The 18,964-nt window shown below is 43.5% G+C and overlaps 1 pseudogene across 1 annotated transcript in view; it reads right to left on the reverse strand.

Moving 5' to 3' along the window:
* The window catches only part of LOC308694925 (extracellular calcium-sensing receptor-like), a 38,640-nt pseudogene that overhangs the window by 13,138 nt on the left and 6,538 nt on the right, over positions 1-18,964 (reverse strand). The window contains exons 5-6 of the transcript in view: positions 17,992-18,461; positions 17,634-17,855 (exon numbers count right to left, since the gene is read on the reverse strand). The product of the transcript in view is annotated as an extracellular calcium-sensing receptor-like (transcript). The remainder of the gene's footprint in view (positions 1-17,633; positions 17,856-17,991; positions 18,462-18,964) is intronic.

The following is an 18,964-nucleotide window of genomic DNA, read 5'->3' on the forward strand; positions in this document are numbered from 1 at the left end:
CCTAGCCAACGCGAAAGCTGCAGGTGGCATAACTCTGGCGTTGACGTCGTCAGTGCTGGAGGAGACTCAGGGCTTATTAGGCTCACCTGAGGAAATATCGCACGTATCCCGTCCGTGGAGAGGAATGGCGAGCAAGCGAAGACACCTGAGCAGAATCTAGTACCGGCTAGTTGAAGCGAGTACATGAGAAGAAACTGGCTCTACTCGGAGATTGTAAAATCTCGCAAATGTGTTAGGTGTCGCCCAGCCTGCAGCTCTGCAGATGTCTGTTAGCGAGGCGCCATGCGCTAGAGCCCAAGAGGATGCCACACTCCGAGTGGAGTGGGCCGTCACACCAAGGGGGCACGGTCGACCTTGCTGCTGGTAAGCCAAAGCAATGGCGTCCACTATCCAGTGAGACAACCTTTGTTTGGAGAGAGCCTTTCCCTTCAGCTTCCCACCATGACAGACAAAGAGCTGGTCTGAGGTCCTGAAAACACTGCGTTCTGTCTACGTAAGCACGAAGGGCGCGTACTGGACAGAGCAGTGCCAAGGCTGGGTCTGCCTCCTCCAAGGGCAGCGCTTGCAGGTTCACTACCTGATCTCGAAAGGGTGTGGTAGGAACCTTGGGCACATATATCCAAGCCGGGGTCTCAGGATCACGTGAGAGTTAGCCGGCCCGAATTCCAGGCACGCTTCGTCAACCGAAAATGCCTGCAGGTCCCCTACCCTCTTGATGGAGGCCAATGCAACCAGGAGCGCTGTCTTCATTGACAGGAACTTAAGCTCCACTGATTGCAAAGGCTCAAATGGAGCACTCTGCAGGGCAGTCAGAACCACTGAGAGGTCCCAAGAGGGTACGAGGGGAGGGCGAGGAGGATTTAGTCTCCTCGCTCCCCTCAGGAACCTGATGATCAGGTCATGCTTCCCCAGAGACTTACCTTCAACTGCATCGTGATGTGCGGCAATGGCGGCAACATACACTTTCAGGGTGGAGGGAGACAGCCTTAGCTCCAACCCTTCTTGCAGGAAGGAAAGCACGACACTGATCGGGCATTTCGTGGGTTCTTGCTGTTTAGAAGAACACCAGTTGACGAAGAGGTTCCACTTCAACGCATAGGCATGTCTCGTGGACGATGCTCTAGCGGAAGTGATGGTAGCCACCACCGCTGGTGGTAGGGTACTCAAACCTGCCTCGTCCCGTCCAGAAGCCACACGTGGAGGTTCCAAAGACCGGGACGAGGGTGCCAAAGGGTGCCCCGTCCCTGAGAAAGGAGGTCCTTCCTCAGAGGAATTGGCCAGGGAGGTGCTGTCGCAAGGAGTATGAGTTCTGAGAACCAGGTGTGGCTGGGCCAGTATGGGGCAACCAATATAACCTGCTCCTTGTCCTCCCTGATCTTGCGCAGGGTCCGCGCAAGAAGGCTCACTGGGGGAAACGCATACTTGCGTAGGCCCCTCGGCCAGCTGTGCGCCAGTGCATCCGTGCCGAGCGTGCCCTCGGTCAGGGAATAAAACAGGTCGCAATGGGACGAGTCGTGGGAGGCAAACAGGTCTACCTGTGCGTCGCCGAACTGATCCCAAATCAGCTGAACCGTCCGGGGATGGAGTCGCCATTCTCCAGCGAGAGGCTGAACTCGAGACAGCTCGTCGGCCGCCTGGTTCAGGTGTCCCGGGATATAAATGGCTCGAAGCGACCTCAGATGCTTCTGACTCCATATAAGGAGGTGGCGGGCGAGTTGCGACATACGGCGGGAGCGTAGACCACCTTGATGGTTGATGTACGCTACTGTTGCGGTATTGTCTGATCGGACTAGTACGTGCTGACCCCTGAGCAACGCATGGAAACGGTGCAGGGCGAGACGTACAGCCAGCAACTCGAGGCAATTCGCCTTTGGCTAAGCCACACCCTAGAATGTAGATTGACCAATCACAGCGCAGCCAAGAACGAACTCCGACAGAGGTCCGACACTTTTTCACAGCGCTCCATTGACTTTAACGCAGGCGTCTCATATTTTTGGTCTCGGCAGGCTATTACCTTCGTAGTTTTATCAAAAATATGGTTAAACGTTGTGCCTGGGGCATTTGTAACACAGATACGCATTTCCCAGAGAGGTTGGAGGGGGGTGTCCGTTTTTTTCCCTTCCCAAAACCGAAGTCAAATCCTGACAAGTGTCGTCTTTGGATTAAACTGTGTGTGTGGACGTCCTCACAGTCAGCAAAACCTCTCAAGGATCAACAAGCACACTTTTGTGTGCTCTAAGGTAAATTTTGCTTTTAACCTTACTGTGAAGTTATACTAGTAAGACAGTTTTATGCTGTTTGTTTTAGCTAACTTTGTTATTCAAGATATTTTGTTATTCAAGATAGGATAACGTTAACGTTATGTGTTTGTATCTTGAATAACAAAGTTAGCTAACATCCAGCCGCTAGTCAAAACATACAATCCTGATTTAACTTACATGATAACTAAACTATCGCTAAGCTTGCTTGCTACTAGGACCTTGATTCTTCATTAATTAGGGTAGAGAACCGAAATCATAACCTAAAACTGTCTTACTAGTATAACTTCACAGTAAGGTTAAAGGCAAAATTTACCTTAGAGCACACAAAAGTGTGCTTGTTGATCCTTGAGGGGTTTAGCTGACTGTGAGGACGTCCACACACACAGTTTAATCCAAAGACGACACTTGTCAGGATTTGACTTCGGTTTTGGGAAGGGAAAAAAACGGACACCCCCCTCCAACCTCTCTGGGAAACGCGTATCTGTGTTACAAATGCCCCAGGCACAACGTTTAACCATATTTTTGATAAAACTACGAAGGTAATAGCCTGCCGAGACCAAAAATATGAGACGCCTGCGTTAAAGTCAATGGAGCGCTGTGAAAAAGTGTCGGACCTCTGTCGGAGTTCGTTCTTGGCTGCGCTGTGATTGGTCAATCTACATTCTAGGGTGTGGCTTAGCCAAAGGCGAATTGACATGCCAAAGGCGCTGGGGTCCTGTCCAGGAGCCCGCGGCAGCATGACCATTGCACATGGCGCCCCAGCCCGTGGTGGAGGCATCTGTTGTGACAACAACATGCCGGGAAACTCGTTCTAAGGGCACTCCGGCCCGTAGAAAGCTGAGGTTCGACCACGGGGTGAAGGTCTGACGGCAGGCCGGAGTCACTGGGACCCGGAGCTTGCCGTGTTGCCATGCCCACCTCGGGACTCGATCGCGAAGCCACAGCTGAAGCGGTCTCATATGAAGCAATCCGAGCGGCGTTACTGCGGCTGCGGATGCCATATGCCCCAGGAGCCTCTGAAAAAGTTTCAGTGGGACCGCACTCTTGCCCTCGAACTGGCGAAGACAAGTCAGCAGTGACTGCGCGCTCGCTCGTAAGCTGCGCGCACATGGCGACCGAGTCGATTTCCATACCGAGAAAAGAGATCCTCTGCACTGGGCAGAGTTTGCTCTTCTCCCAGTTGACCCGAAGGCCCAGACGAGCTAGGTGCCGGAGCACAAGATCCCTGTGTTCGCAAACCTGGTCTCGAGAGTGAGCTAGGATCAGCCAGTCGTCGAGATAGTTCAGGATGCGAACCCCGTGTTCCCGGAGGGGAACAAGGGCTGCCTCGACGACCTTCGTGAAGACGCGAGGAGACAGGGCTAGCCCGAAAGGGAGAACCGCGTACTGTATGCCTGTCCCTCGAAAGCAAACCGTAGAAACGGTCTGTGTCGAGGAAAAATGGAGACATGGGAGTAGGCGTCCTTCAGGTCGATCGCTGCAAACCAATCCTGCGGCCGCACGCATTCGAAAATGCGTTTGGCCGTGAGCAACTTGAACGGCGTCCTCTTTTTTGAAGGGAGCGGTTCAAGACGCGCAGGTCCAGGATTGGTCGTAACCCACCGGATTCTTCGGTACAATAAAGTAGGGGCTGTAAAACCCAGACTTCATTTCGGCTGGAGGGACAGTCTCGATCGCACCCTTCGCCAGTAGGGTAGCGACCTCCGCTCTCATGACAGGGGCATAGCCACCGGCCATAGTGAGTGGATTCCCCTGAGGTGGGGAGGAGACCACGCGAACTGAATCACGTAGCCGAGCCTGATGGTTCTCCGACCCGGCGGGACAGTCCGGAAAGCTCTAGCCAGGCCTCCAGAAACTGCGCCAGCGGGGTTATTCGAACCACAGACGTACCGTCGGGGGTGCAGCGAGGCGGAATGACCGGCCCAGGCGTGGGTGGCATAGCGGCCCGGTGCGGGGGCACGGCCATAAACCGCGTCCTGCCAGAGGAGGCCAGGGGAGGACCAGCGTCCCACGGGGGCGTGCTCCGGCAGGGGTCTGGCGACAGAGGGGGATGAGAGGAGCGTGGCCCGTGGGCGGCGCGTGCTGTCATCCACAGCCTCTTGGGGCTCAGAGAAAGAGCATTAGTTCTTTTGTAGAGATCTTCACCCAGCCCTCAAGTGGGGGAAGGAGTGGTCCTGCTACCAGCTCCTGAAGAACTGAGCCCTAACTCCAAGCTGCCTGTCTCAGGTTTTGTGCTGCTCAGCCAGGTGTTAGCCGGCTAAGGGGCAGAGACAGGCGGTGCCAGCCTCCAGCGACCCCCCTGTGCTCAGGCCAGTGAAGGCTCGAGGGGAGGAGCCGCAAGGAGGCGGCGTCGGCGGGAAGCAGACTAAGCAGACCACACCGACAGATGACCGTCAGTGCAGAAGCCTCAGTCTGCTTGTGGATTGATCGAAGACTGTTGGGCGCAGTCCTCAACCACCCCGCCGACCAGGCAGCCCGCCTCAAGGTGCTGCTTAGGCTGGCGTGGCAGTCTAAGGGGCGGAGACGGGCAGCGCCGCCCTCCTGCGGCTTCCTCCTGCTCAGGTCCGTTTGCAGGCCAGAGGGGAGCAGCCGCATGGATGGGGGCTTGGCGGGAAGCAGACTGAGGAGGCCGCACGGATGGATGACCATCGGTGCCGGACCCGAGTCTGCTTCAGGTGGTCGAAGCCACACCGCCAAAGAGCTCAGCCTGGGACATGGGGGAGCTGAGAAAATGAATTCTCAGACCCTGCCACATCAACCTGGCTAAGCCCATGTCTGGACCACATAGTGGACATCACCTGACCCAGGATCACGCAGGTACCGATGTCGCCCGAGAGCGAGGTCAGTAGTGTGCGTGGCGGAACAACCAGGCCGGGCATGGGAGGCATAGCGTCCCAGCATAGGGGCGTGGTTAGAATTTCCGCGTTCTGCCAGGGTTGGCCAGGGAAGGACTAGCGTTCCACTGCGGCCGGTTCGACAGAACTCCCGGGACAGCACTGCATCGAAGGCGCAGGCGACACACAGCACTGCATGACCGTGCCACTATAGTGACAGGGAACATACAGACCATGATCGCCGTGCGATCGAAAGCAGCGAAGGCGGAGGACACCCGCGGGCCGCGAAAGTCACGTGGAGTTTCGAGCAGCGCAGGTGTCCTGATGCACGTCCGGGAGAAGCTTACAGCGCTCGGGGGGAGGGCGGGGCCACTCCAGCCGATGCTTTCAGCTGCCCGGGAAAGCATGGCTGACAGCTCTGGATCGGTCCCGGCAACGATGGCACTCCCGTGGGAGGCAACGCAGTCGAAACTTCATTTCCAGAGGAATCAAGCCCGCCTTGTGATGCTGTGAGTGCATGGTCTGCGATGTGGAGGGGGGTGTGGCCCGAGGAATTGACTCGTCGGTTGTTGTGCCACACCAAACCCTCAGATCACCCTGGCCACCAGCCAAAGTATCCCTTCTCGAGGAAGAGATAAATTGGGGTGTGGCAGAGGGGACTCTACTCACATGGAGATCATTGAGTCTTGATCTATAAACATCGCGATGGTCATGTTCCCGCAATGAAAACATGACTCATCAACGAGCGCTGCCAAGCGTGATTAAGCCCAACACGCAAAACAGCGCTCGCGACCGTTAGGCAGATGACTGACGCACACACATCCAGAAAATACACGGGCGAACCGTCTTGAAAAAGACGTGCCGCGTGCAGCTCTTTTAGAGAGTGGAAAAGCTCAGCAGAGTGCTGAAGCACCCAGGGAGAAACACACTCACTGTCGGCAGATTACTGCACAAATCAGCAGCAGGAAATGCGATCTCGCTGGAAGCGCCGTCACACCAACACACTGAAGAGCCGCTCGTCTCGAAGAGATTTGAGATGACACTCAAAAGGCTTGTGGAGTGAAGTACTGAACTTGGCTCCGAAGCGAAAACATAGTCTGCATGTTGCTCGCGCACTTCCTTATATACCCCCTGCATGGGGCGGAGTTACGCTATGCAAATTCCGCAGACCCATGGCATTTCATTGCCATTGGCTCGTGTTTTAATACTCGAAGATGATAGGATTTCTAAGCGAAACCCCATTCGTCGTCATCCGACGTAGTGACAACGAAAGGGAACTACATCTTTCTAAAGTAACTACTAATAATTTGGATCAGTATTGTAAAGTGAAGATCATGGGAACACACTAGTAATGACTAAAGTGTTACCAAATCCATTGGAAGGAATTGATATTCAAAATCTTACAAAAATCTCAAAAGCTTACAATTACGGAGCCCCTAAAAGGTCATGGTGGTGGAAAAAATGTAGGGGTGGGTAAAAAAAATCGGGGTGGTGAAAAAAAATTGAGGTGGTGTAAAAAAAAAAATTGGGGTGGGTAGAAAAAAAATCGGAGTGGTGGGGAAAAAATATAGGGGTGGGTAAAAAAAAAAATCGGGGTGGTGAAAAAAATTTGCGGTGGTGGAAAAAAAAATCTGGGGTGGGTAGAAAAAAAATTGGAGTGGTGGGAAAAAAATTCTGGGTGGGAGCAAAAAGTTTTGGGTGGGAGGAAAAAAACGGAGTAGGAAATTTATTTATTTTTTTTTTTTGCGTTCCCTCTCGCGAGAGGCGTGTTCTCGCGAGATGTCTCTGCGCGGTGCTTCTCGTTTGTGTTGGTACGGTATAACAGCATCACTTGGATGAACGTGACTGAATGGGGAAAGGTCAGCCTTTCGCGGTAAGTTATCATATATTAAAGTCTTTTTTAACTATTTAAATAGAACAATAAACCAAACTTTCACGTGATTACACTTACCACAATTTAATAACAATAATTGTTGTAGCTCTGTGATGGAGGACGATCTACAGAACTTTTTAAGGTCACGAGATATTCCAGAGGAGGACATCAACCTCATGAAAAGGGATAAGGTGGGTATTGTTTCATTAAAGGCCAATAGACCTTTAGGTAATATATGTAAATTAAAGCTACTTTTAATTATGCAACCAAAGGTGTTGACGTGTATCCCCGTGTATTTCTAACGTTAAACTATTAATATCATATACTTAAAACCCACATATTGGCCTAGACTATGTTTTAATTATTGCTAGCCAAGGCAACCATAGGCTGTCAGTATATCACCACATGCAATTTTCCACATGCCAAGTCTCATGTTGAATCAGAAATAATGTACATACCTTCAATAATTAACTGGTTCACTACTAGTAATAAAAGTTAACTTATAGGGTCCTTATAGGGAGTGTATACGTTTGCCAAAATAGAGATAGTTTACATTGCATTGTTTTAGAACTGTAAAATAGCCTGTAAAGGTATAACAGAAGATACTTACGTTACAATAACGTAAATGAACTGAACCTGTTTCAGAAATGTGCACCCCCTGGTTGTTTTTATAATCTTTGACTTCCTGAATGGTCTTTGACCATTGACTGTAGTTTTTGAGTTGTTTGCAAGTTCCTGCTTTGTCCTTAGACATAAAAGCGCCCACCGTTGTTAAGCAAAATCCTTCAGTTTACATATTCTTAGTTCTTCCAGCATTTTCTGCACATTTTAATTGTGTCCTACATTGCCTAATGCTGAGAACCATTTTTTTTCACTTACAGTAGAACAGTAAGGGACTCATACACAATTATTACAAACAATACACATATCCATTGATAATGAAGAAGTCAACACACTATATTAAGAACCCAGAGAATGTATTCTTTTGATCAAGTTATAATCAGGTCACCTTAGAATTATAAGGTTCTATCTGACATTTTTGTAAAATTTTGTTATTTACATATTCTTATTCTGTGACAACTTATTTACATTATTTGATGTTTCTTTTGTAAGCTATGTACATTTTGGGGCCTTTGTTTAGAAAACAAAAATGGTTCTATATACAGAAGTCTATGGAATGCATAAACTTTGAAGCTTAATATCTCAAAAGTGCTCAGAATGCAGATAGAACCTTATAATTCTAAGGTGACGTGTAAACTGTAATGATTAATGTGTAGAAATAGAACATAAAATATTTTCTCTCATATAAATTACACAGACCATAAACTGATGAAAAATGTACTATAGTTTAATATAGTATGTTGCCTTCTTGAGCATCACTGAATGTTTGCACCGTTTCTAATAATTGTGAGTCCTTTAAATTACATTTTTGAACAGCTGGATCTCAAGGATTGATAGCAGAAACCTTTACCAAAACTTACAAAATGAGGAACATTTAAGTAATTTGTCAAAAGAGATATATCAATCTCTAATTTCTGTGATGTGCAACTATCACAGAAGTGAACATAAAAAGAGTTATTAATCATCATCAAGCAACATAGCAAACTAATTAAGAGGATATAAACTTTTTGAACCCTTTTATTGGTATAATTAAGTTTTTTTGTATTGTTCCTATTAATTATCAGGTATTGTATGTGAAATAGATGCAAATATGTGTTATGTGAAAGAGCTTCATCTGGGCAACCTGATCAGGGCAACAATTACTAAATGTAATTGAATTTACCAGTAAACACTAGCTAGGTTGTTAGATTATTTATACCCTTAAAGTTTATACTGAGCTCCATTTTAAAATCAGCATGGCACGTAGATCAAGAGATGTGACTTTTTCTACATAAATGTTGTTAGATGTTTTAAAATACAGGTTAGTTAATATAGATGGTTAATTAATGTATTATGAATTCATGGATGCATTTATGTTCTTTTAAAAACTAATCTATAAAATTAAAATTTTACTGTATTTTCAGATTGACAAGTCTGTGCTCTCAGTTATGAATGATGAACAACTGGCAAGGTATATCGGTTCATTTGGTGACCGACTGGCTGTCGTCTCCTTCTGTCAACAAACAGCTGCCTGCTCTAACAAAGAATCTTTGTTAGAAAATTTGAGAAGTAAAATAGAAGCAAGAAAGCTGGGCTCAAAGTCTGGTAAAGCTCTCCATGGAAAAGCAAGTGTCTTTCCTAGGGAAAGTAATATAATGGCAAGACACAAAAATGTGTCCGCAGAAAAAACAGCCAAGAGAATTGAAATTGGATGGCTTCACTTTGGCCATAATGGATACCAACAAGTGAGGACCAATAATGGTGGTGGCACTCGGCATTTGACAGTTAAAAAAAAGACAACAGTTCTACAAATAATGGAAATGGGAAAGAACCTTTTTTTCCCAAATGGAGAGTCACCAAAAGGTCCAGAAACAGACTTCACTTTTTGTGTTTGTGATTTAAAAAAAAACGTCATTCCCACAGACAGCAATGTTGGAGATCTCTATGAGCAAACCAAACTGAAATTGATGAGATTTTACATTTGCACTAAACAAGAGGTGTACCTCACAGATGTAGAATCTTTATCTGATGGTGATGAAGAATGTAATGAATACTCAGTGCAGGATGGATTAGATGGTGATTCTGAGAGAACTGCTGCGAAAGCGTCATTGCATGGACGTGACAGTGGTCTTGAGGATACAAGCATGCATTTATCGGATGACAGACTTCCATCTAACAAAGACACCAAGAGGAAGGTTAGTAAAATCATGAAGACTGGCTTGGATTTATTTAAATGTATTTTGGGTTTCATTTGTAAATATACTAACAAGAGTTGTTAATGATCATTTAGGGCTGAAACAATTAGTCACCATTATCCACAACGTTGACGACATAAAACTGTCAACAAATGTTTTTGTTATGGTTTGCTGATGTTTACAAAAATCTCAATGTTGCTGGACGCTTGATCCTCTCAATGACAAAATAAACATACTGAGTAATCTGAAACAACCATTGGGTAATTGATTATCTAAATCAGTGGTCCTCAAAGTGTGGTTCTCCGGCTTCCTCTAATGCAGTGGTTCCCAAACCTGTCCTGAAGGCCCCCCAACACTGCACGTTTTCTTTGTCTGCCTAATCAAACACACCTGATTCAACTCATCAGCTCAATTAACCCATGTGATAATGAGCTGATGAGTTGAATCAGGTGTGTTTGAGTAGGGAGACAAAGAAAACGTGCAGTGTTGGGGGGCCTTCAGGACAGGTTTGGGAACCACTGCTTTAGTGGTATGCAGAAAAATCACTAAATGATATATAAATTAATGTTAAAACAACACAATTTAATCCTAATTTGAGTATTAAGTTATTATTCATTTTTTAACATTTGCATTTTTATTTAACTTTTAGGTACATCACATTTTAATTTAATAAATCACTAATCTAAATAATTGTTTGTTGTAGCACTGAAATAATTACATTTACAATTAAATGTTAATCAGTGAATGTTATATTGAATGTTTTTCAGAGACAACTAAGAACTGAAGCCCAAAGAACAAGAGGAATGGAGTATGTTCCTCAGAGTGGTTTTACCTTGGAGACACCCAGCACTTCATACCACCCAGACTCTCTTTTACCACCCAGAGATATCCAAAGAAGACACACCTTCCAAAGTCTCGCAAGAAGCTTAAGTGAAGAGGAGACTGATGAACTGTGTAGACAAAATGCACATCAATTGAAAAGTCCACAGCATTCACTTGAGCTCTCTGATTTTCAGAGAAGCTATGAATTTATTGACTTGACCAATCACTCTCCACCGCTACACAGCAGCATAGTTGAGACCCTTCAAGAGGACAATGATAAGGAAGACACAGTTAAATGGAATGAAGGGGATGAACTTGAACAAACAGATGAGGACCAAGCAGTTGTAATAAGATGGAATCTAAATGAGAACATCATACAGGTAACATGGTCCTTTTAAAAAAAAAATATATATATATATTGTGACAATGTGTTTTACTTATAATTTTCTGCATATTTATTAATCCTCCAGAATGTAGAGTTGAATGACGCTGAAAATGAAGTGCCATCACCTGCAGTTGATTTAAAATACTTTTGTGTAAGATTTGGCTTTGCTTGTATACAATGAAAATTAAGGAAGGGACAAAGTCTATATAGATCACATACATAGGGACAAACCTTTGAAATTTGACAACTAACAAAGTTCTTCGTTGAGGCCCTAAATTAATCTAATTAATCTGAGAATCAAGCTTCTTCTAATACATGTAAGTAGGCATTTATAATATTTGTGAACAAAAGCAAAGACACATCACAGAAGTCTAAAGTTCCATGATGTAAGTTATACATACTGACCAAAATTATACATGCAACAATATTGTTTTTGCCTCCATTTTTCATGAACTGAACTCAAAGATCTAAGACTTTTTCTATGTATACAAAAGGCCTACTACTCTCAAATATTTTTCACAAATCTGTCTAAATCTGCGTTAGTGAACACTTCTCCTTTGCCGAGATAATCCATCCACCTCACAAGTGTGGCATATCCAGCAACTTCGCACAGCTGTTGAAGAAGAGTGGACCAACATTCCACAGACCACAATCAATAACCTGATCAACTCTATGCAAAATAGATGTGTTGCGCTGCGTTGGGCAAATGTTGGTCACACTAGGTACTGGCTGGTTTTTGGACCCCCACCAATACAGCAAAACTACACATTTTTGAGTGGCCTTTTATTGTGACCAGCCTAAGGCACACCTGTGCAATAATCATGTTGTCTAATCAGCATCTTGATATGCCACACCTGTGAGGTGGATGGATTATCTTGGCAGAGGAGAAGTGCTCACTAACACATATTTAGACAGATTTGTGAACAACATTTGAGAGAAGTAGGCCTTTTGTGTACATAGAAAAAGTCTTAGATCTTTGAGTTCAGCTCATGAAAAATGGGGGCAAAACCAAATGTGTGTTGCGTTTATAATTTTGGTCAGCGTAGGAACAGTTTGTATGAACATTCTGTGGCTCATGTCATGCCAAACCAGCATGACTTTCTTTTTCTGTTGAATACATTTTTCATGCAGGTACAAAGAATGGGGACTGGACTGTGTCAGGAAAATATATCTTAAATCAATTTTAACAGAAACTACATGAAATCATTATAGTAAACGCAATTGGAAACCCTAGAACTAAACTTAAGTATTCAAAATCTAACTAAAATAAATGCAGCTTAGCCTAATTACACAGTGCTGTTTTACAGTGACACTAAAGAAAAGCTTGTTTAGAACAATATGAGGGTGAGAACTGTTTAACTGAACTGATTAGTAGAAAATCGCTAATGAATACATATTGTAAAAGAATATAGAAATAATTGTTCTAAACTGTTTTTAACTCTCCTTTTCTAGATTGGTAGTGAAATGCCCTTACTACCAGAAAATTTGCCATCCCATTCAGGAAACCATCTTTCTCCTGTAATTTCATCTGGAAACTCTGAAAGTGCAATGGTTGTGAATGCTGTAATACACAGGGTAAAGGTTGTAGAAGATCTTTTGGCTGTGTTCATGGATGGCAGCATAATTCAGTCTACACTGAAGATGGAATTTGTAAATGAGAAAGCTGTAGATGATGCTGGGGTGTCCAGAGAAGTTTACACTGCATTCTGGGATCAGTTCTTAGAACAGTGTGAAGGAGAAGATGAGCGGGTTCCTAGACTGAGACCGGACTTCTCTGAAGCTGAATGGGAGGCAGTAGGAAGGATCTGGGTAAAGGGATTACTTGACCTTGGTGTACTGCCAGTAAGGCTTTCCTGTGCTTTCATTTTAGCATGCATGCATGGAATTGACTCAGTCAATGATGATATCCTGATGTCATCTTTCCACAACTACCTCTCTTTGGCTGAACGAACTGCCGTTGCAAAGGCTTGTCAAGGCACGCTGGAGGAGTGTGATGAAGATGATTTGCTTGACCTCTTCACAAGAATGGGCTCTCATTCCATCCCTCCAAAAAACACCATGAAAGTTGCCATCCAAACAATGGCTCACAAAGCAATTCTTCAAGAGCCCAAATATGTAATAGATTGTTTCTCCAGAGCCATGCCAGTTGCACTGCTGAAAGTACCAGACCAAGACAGTCTAGTATCTCTGTATGACACAAAGGCGGCCACTGGCAAAAAAGTGGCACAGCTACTTCAAACAACAGAGGTGATTCGCTCTCAGAAAGAACAGATGGTATTCAATCATCTGCAACGTTATCTCAGAAATGCTGACCAAAGCAAAGCCGAAAAATTTCTGCGGTTCTGCACTGGTTCTTCTGTTATATGTGTTGATCAAATTAAGGTAAGCTTCAATGCAGAATCTGGCCTCAGCAGAAGACCAATAGCTCATACCTGCGGAGCTACTCTTGATTTACATTATACTTAGAGTTCTTACCCAGACCTCCGCACAGAGTTTGACAATGTTCTGTCTAGTGATTACTTAGAAATGGACATCCTGTGAATTTGTTGCTGCCCAGGAATAGGTCATAGTCATCAAAGTCACTTTTTTTTTTTTTTTTTTGGAACTTGATAGTCTGTAGTTATTATGCATGTTCGATGGTATTTTTATATACAATGGGGAAAAGAACAGGATGCTACAAACAACAGCAGTTTTTGGATGACTATTAATTTGAAAAAATTAATTAATTTACATTTGACTGTCATTACGTTAATTACGTTTCAAATAGGTTTAGCATTTCCCAGCAAGTGGTCAGGTTTGTTGTCTTTGAAAGCATATAATTTGTGCTGTTACGGTTTAACTGTTTTTTTTTTTGATCGTCTTGTTGCAAGTGTTTTGTTTGCACAAAAGACATTTTAGTATAATATTTTAAAATGTGTATTTTTCTAGCTAAAATGTCTTGAAACAATCTTCATCCCATGCAACGTACGTAACCTTTGTTAGAATGGAAATGCAACAAATCATTAGCTTTTTTGTTAATTACATAAAATGTAACCATAGTATTTGGTCAGGTTTGTGTTCTTTTAAAATATATCCCTCAATCATTAATATTGATAAATATTTGATTCTTATGTCAATTCAACCTTAAATGCATTTTATTTACAGCTATTCAAACTTTTTGAAATTAAATTGTAATTGAACTTTTAGCAAACATTCTGATTTCCATTCTATGCAGTACCAGTTTGGTTGTTAGTAAGGAAAGTTCTCTGAAAATGTAAACTTTTTTTATTTTATAAAGGTAAAACTGTTTACGTGTTGATACAGGTTCAAATTTGGAAATTAACATTTCCTCAGTAGCATTCTTTACAGTTGAATACGACTTTGTAAACAATAAACAAGTTTGCAAATGTTGGTTTCATTTTTAATGACTTTTATGTGCCTAGATTGTAGTCTGTTAAATTGTAATTCTATATAAAAACTTTCCACAATGTTGCAGGATTCCCATGGAGACAGTATTGTCTACATATTACATAGACATTTCAGATAAAAATGACCTTACTTACAGTAATGCCCTGATCACATCTCTTAAATGCACATATAAGTTCACAGCTTGATATGGGTCTCTTGGAATGTTCCACTGAAACTCAGAGATTATGACATTACACAGTTCATTTACATCTGGATCACATGGTATGGGGCGTCGGAAAGTGCATTCATTCTTGCACAACTGAACACTTTCAGTGTCAGCTGAGGTCAGGAAGTCTGTGGTGTGATAGAGCTCAGACAGTGCATACATCACATTGGGCCGACCACTGGGGTTACTGATGTTCTTTGATGGCCTAATGGTGTGTGCATTCCAAATCTGTGCAGTGTCATCCAGCTCATCCTGTAAAACAATAAAAATAAATTAATAAAATTAGGCAAAACTTGGAAATAGAGTACTCAAAATGGTAAATTGTGTCCTCATTTACTCAGTGTATCACTGTTACAAACATCTAGACTGTGGAAACCAAAAGATGATGGCTACTGCTCTGAATGTCTCCTTTTTGTCTCCCACCGAAAACAGTCATGTGTTGTTGTGTTTATAAAAATGTGGTAATGATAAAATATCCAATTTTGGGGACTTTGCCTTTCTCCCCGGCCCGTCTCCCCCTTCTCCCTCTGAATATTTCACACACAGAGAGGCATCAGAACATAATTTCAGATAAACTTACTTGGATGAGTCCCATGCAGCAGAACTGGAGCAAACTTTTGTCCAAGAATCCTCCATCGAAGAACCCACTGTCTCTGAGGTCAGCGAACAGGGAAATCCAGAATTCCATGCACTCTCTGCGCAAAAACCCCCACCAGTACTCGATCCTTTGGTTGGCAGTACTTGGACCTTCCAAATAGCTGTCGAGGGTTTCCTCTGCGTGATTGATGTGAAGAAAACGTTGAAAGTCTCTAACATGACCATTTTCAGTTCCAAGATCCCCTCTTACGACTCTAGGGCATCCTCCCAAACGCTCCACCGCGTCATTATAGTAACTACCTATTAACTTTGGATCGCTACTAGTTGTGTAAGCATTCAGCCAAATAATCTTGCGCGAAAAGCCATCAATGCAGCCATTAATGCAAACGCCATATGGTTTTAACTTATCATACGAGTCCAAATGCCAAATGAAGTTTGGTCCCTTGGCAAAGTAGTTGCGCTGTCTGAGACGCCTTGCTCTCCTTGCTGAAACTCCTGCAGGATCCAATTCCTTCAGCACCAAGCGCACATCCTCTTTTCTCACACGCAGACCCCTCTCTCTGCATTTCGCGTACATCCATCGGTATCCATGAAGTTGCCCAGAGTACTGCAGCTGATGACTGATGAAATCAACAAGATCCACTAAGGCCGAGTAACCTTTCCGTCGAGAAAGTCCTTTTTTGCGTAATATCCTTTTCAGGTGTGTTTCACTGACGTCAAAACCATGCTTTGAACTAAGCACATACCGTATTTCTTTGTACTTCAGTCCAAGTTCAAAATAAAACTCTATGAACTGCTCCATTATGAATGTATGGCGCGGAGCTGTCTGAACCACTGGAAGCAGTACAGCAAGCAGGAAACAGGAAATGGTTTTGCAAGAGAACGCAAAAAAAAAAATATATATATATATATTTTCTCCCATCCTGATTTTTTTCCACCACCTCGATTTTTTTTTCTACCCACCCCGAATTTTTTTCCACCACCTCGATTTTTTTTCTACCCACCCCGAATTTTTTTTCCACCACCATGATTTTTTTTCCACCACCTTGATTTTTTTCTACCCACCCCGAATTTTTTTTCCCACCACCATGATTTTTTTTCCACCACCTTGATTTTTTTCTACCCACCCCTAATTTTTTTTTCCACCACCATGACCTTTTAGGGGCTCCGTATACAATGACTTCAGTCAATATTAGGTAGTTATCATGTTGTTCACTTTAGAATACTGATCCAAATAATTAGTAGTTCCTTTAGAATGATGTAGTAATACTTGAGTCATTACTAGTGGGTTACCATTACCTTTTATTATACATTATGCATTATTCATGTTAATTATGAACCTGTAGATAGTAGTTCTCTAGGAGGTATGAAAAAAATAGTAGTTATTGTTTAGCTAATAGTGAACTACTACATTCATCTGAGCGCTATTACTTACTAATTTGTTAATCAGAGTTTCATGTTAGTTAATAGTAGTTACTAGAATGTTAATAATTCGTTACTCGTTTGTTCCTGTGTAATTATTCATTAATGAAGGAACAGTATTACCTGTGTTACCTGTGTATTTATAGGCCTTTAATCATGCTGAGAACTGTTGTGGACCTGTTGATTACTGATTGCTGACAGCTGGTTGGAATGACTTGATTGTTTGATCATTAGAACGTGTTCCTCCCGAACCTTGTTAATAAAACATCATTTTGTGGATGTTTCCTGGACTGATTACGGTTACCGAACTTTCATTAAATGTTCTGATCTTTGCTTTTTATGTTTTATTTATTATACCTAAAAGAAATTTGTATATTCGTTTATTTTTTTTATTTTTTACTTTTTTCACAATTGTATGACTTTTGGAAGTGCAATTTGATTACCATATGCAGTTTAAATAAAGTTGAATTAATGTAACCTTCTGTCATTTTTTTCTCTTCAAAGTGTACGCTTGCAGGTGTTGATTATAATTGGGCTAATTTACTGATAGGTCCATTAAATAATAATAAGGATAAACAATATTTAAAAAGTATGTAATTATCTAACATTTGACTAATTAAAAATGAACCTCAAAACATAACATGCTAAATGGGGCACATCTAGCATAAAAAATAAATAAATAAATAATTGTCAGAACATTGTCGCTCAGTTGCTGAATGTCGCGCACCAACGTTGCTACAGCCCCACCCCCCTCACGATAATATCGTGTAGGCTATCGCCAATTTCACAGGCTGACGATAGGACAATATGAAAATGGAGCATATCGCCCAACACTACTCTGTTAGAGTGTGTATCATTATGTAAAATAAATTCAAATGTGTATACGTTTACTACAAAATAAAATCAACAGTGCATTTCCATTTTAAATTATGAAACTGGATTCTTCTTAGTTCAGCCATAAACATTAAGTAGAGTTGAATGAAAAGCAAACATAGTAAACAGTATCTGGTGATGAGTGGGATGGCACACACCTTCTCTCCTCTGTGCCACATAATTACTGGCTCATCTATTATTAGGTCCTTGTCTTCTTCAAAGGAGGCATCGTAGAATCCCACCCTCACTAGCTGAAGGGAGCCATCAGACCCTCTTTGCCAGTTCATCAGATCGTAGGATGCAATAGGATCACCGTTGTCATCAAATCTGACCTCTTCTCCTAATGTTGTGAAATGTGTTTGTTTCATGTAGTGAAGGAGCTTCGATGAAGGTTGGGAGAAAGGATAATGCAAAGTAAAGCACACACACACACACACACACACACACACACACACACACACACACACACATACTGTATATTGGAATGTATGGGCTGACAATGTAAAGCAGACAAACCTGCCATGGCAGAATTTGATATAGACTCCCACATGTCCCATTTTGAAAGGGGCCCTTTCCTGGCACGCATGTGCTCATGTCATGTAGTGCATGTGCAATTAGATACACAGCCTTATAAACGTTGTAGGACACTCTGAGTTGTGACACATCAGAATAAAGAGTGTACACATCATCCAAACTCTCACTGCCATTGCAAGGTGGCCAGTTCTGTGCTGCTTCTCCATGTACATCGGTGTTTAAGGACTCATTCAGCCGACAATGAAAAGTCTCTTCCCAAAACTCAGAGAGAAAATTGGACAACTGCACAACAGAAACATTTACTCTTCTGAGGAAACTTCCAAGATGTGGGATATCAGCTTTCCGTATGGCAAAACCCAATGTTCCCTTTAACAGATCATCAAAATCCTCCCAAAGGACTTTTGATGTGGCCCAGGCCTCACCCTGCAGCCATATCACCCTGTAGCCCAAGACTGGTTGCCCACTGAAGCTAAGCAGGGCTGAGCCTGGTTAGTACCTGGATGGGAGACCTCCTGAGAAAAACCAGGTTGCTGCTGGAAGAGGTGTTAGTGAGGCCAGCAGGGGGTGCTCACCCTGTGGTCTGTGTGGGTCCTAACACCCCAGTGTAGTGACGGGGACACTATACTGTCAAAGAGCACCGTCCTTCGGATGAGACGTAAAACCGAGGTCCTGACTCTCTGTGGTCATTAAAAATCCCATGGCATTTCTCGTAAAGAGTAGGGGTGTAACCCCGGTGTCCTGGCCACATTCCACACATTGGCCCTTACCAATCATGGCCTCCTAATAATCCCCTTACATTGAATTGGCTCCATCACTCTCTCTCCTCTCTCCACCTATAGCTGGTGTGTGGTGAGCGCACTGGCGCCGTTGTTCTGTGGCTGCCGTCGCATCATCCAAGTGGATGCTACACACTGGTGGTGGTTGAGGAGAGGCCCCTGATATGATTGTAAAGCGC

This window comes from Scardinius erythrophthalmus (genome assembly GCF_964197995.2).
Source record: "Scardinius erythrophthalmus genome assembly, chromosome: 8".
Taxonomy (NCBI): Eukaryota; Metazoa; Chordata; class Actinopteri; order Cypriniformes; family Leuciscidae; genus Scardinius; species Scardinius erythrophthalmus.